Consider the following 2,091-nt stretch of genomic DNA (forward strand, 5'->3'; position numbering starts at 1 on the left):
ACATAGTACTACCAGAGGACCCAGCTATATTACTCCTGGGCATATACCCAGAAGATGTTCCAACACGTAATAAGGACACATGCTCCACTATGTTCATAGCAGCCTTATTTATAATAGCCAAAAACTGGAAATAACCCAGATGTCCCTCAACAGAGGAATGGATACAGAGAATGTGGTACATCTACACAATGGAGTACCACTCAGCTATTAAAAGCAATGATTTATGAAATTCTTACGGAAATGGATGGATCTGAAGAATATCATCCTGAGTGAGGTAACCCAATCACAAAAGAACACACATGGTATGCATTCTTTGATAAGTGGCTATTAGCCCAGAAGATCGGAATACAGGAAGAACAACACACAAACCACAAGAAACTCAAGAAAAAAGATCAAAGTGGAGATGTTTTCATTAAGTGGGATTTTTGGGTAGTGCCATTCTAACACTAGTCTAAGTTCTTTCAGAGCTGCTGGAGAGAGACGAAGGGGGAAGGGAGCCCTTGTGCTAGCTGCAGCACGGTGACCAGCTGCCTGTGTGTTAAACTTGCCTTGGGTGGGAGGCAAAAATGGAAAACTTTCCGCAGGGACAAATATACACAACACTGGAGTTTCTTAGGTAAGGTTTTTAACCACAGAGTGCTAATATTAGTAATTCAAGGGTCACTGCAATAGTAGGCAAACTTGTACAGGGTTTACTTCTATATTTGTACATACATAGATATATAACATTATTTTTGCAGAGACCATGAACTTAAGATAAAATATGAATGAAATAAATGGTGGAGGTTGGAGAGAGAAAGGAAATGAGAGAAGAAATTTAATTATAATCTCAAAAATGTTTCAAATTGCCAACCAACATTTAATTCATTAGTAAAAACAAATATGCATAGCAGTCTCATTAATATACAAATTTCCTTTAATTTCTAATAGATGGTAAATTTATATGTATAACAATAAATTACTTCATGGTAAATTTCTTTATAATCTATTATCAGCAAATTTTTGATTTGTATATATATTTTACATTTTAGTATACTTGTGGTGAAGCAAAAACAGATTAAAAGAGTTAATATGTACTATGGATGGTTTCTCTGGAACGCTGTGACATGATAGGCATGGGGCTGCCAAGAACATCATCCCTGCATCCACTGGAGCTGCCAAGGCTGTGGGCAAGGTCATCTCAGAGCTGAGTGGAAGCTCATTGGCATGGCCTTCTGTGTTCTTACCCCCAATGTATCTGTTATGGATCGGACATGCTGCCTGGAGAAACCTGCCAGGTATGATGACATCAAGAATGTAGTGAAACAGGCATCTAAGGGCACTAACGGCCATCCTGGGCTACACCGAGGACAAAGTTTTCTCCTGCAACTTCAACAATAACTCCCAGTTTTCCACCTTTGATGCTGGGACTGGCATTGTTATCAATGACAACTTTGTAAAGCTCATTTCCTGTTATGATAATGAATATGGCTACAGCAACAGGGGTTGTGGACCTCATGGTCTACATGGCCTCTAAGGAATAAGAAACCCTGGTCTACCCACCCATCAAGGACACAAGAGCAATGGTAGCCTTTGGCTGCTGAGGTATCCGTGCCCCAACTTGGTCCCCAACACTGAGCATCTCCCTCAATTTCCATCTCAGATCACCATAGTAATGGGAGGGACCTAGGCAGTCTTACTCTCTTGAATACCATCAATAAGGTTCGTTGCACTCACAAAAGAAGAGTTAATATGTCAAAACAATTTAAGCAGTGATGGTTAGTGCATTGCTAATGACGGATACTAAATAAGGAATGCTATCAGGAAGGTATATGCTTGGGTAGAGATGATGAGGAACACAGAATATATATGAAATGACAAAATTATCATGGGAAAGGATGAAAAGATATTTTGTTACATTTTCAACTCCACACTAGTTTAGCTAGGCCCTACAGCTCACATACACCGGATGCAGTTGTTTTCCAAGGCCTGTGTCCTTGGGTGCAGACAGCCCTTAGGGCCCCACAGCCCCAAGGTACTGCAGTTCAGTAAAACAGAAGCCAGGCATCTGGGAGAGGTAATATAGATAAGTTTCAACAATCTTACTGCGTA

At 40.2% G+C, this 2,091-nt stretch overlaps 1 pseudogene; it reads left to right on the forward strand.

Moving 5' to 3' along the window:
- Positions 1-1,078: 1,078 nt before the first annotated feature.
- LOC116104581 lies at positions 1,079-1,516 on the forward strand (annotated as a pseudogene).
- The last annotated feature ends 575 nt before the right edge of the window (positions 1,517-2,091 follow it).

This window comes from Mastomys coucha, unplaced genomic scaffold, assembly GCF_008632895.1.
Source record: "Mastomys coucha isolate ucsf_1 unplaced genomic scaffold, UCSF_Mcou_1 pScaffold22, whole genome shotgun sequence".
In the NCBI taxonomy this organism is placed as follows: Eukaryota; Metazoa; Chordata; class Mammalia; order Rodentia; family Muridae; genus Mastomys; species Mastomys coucha.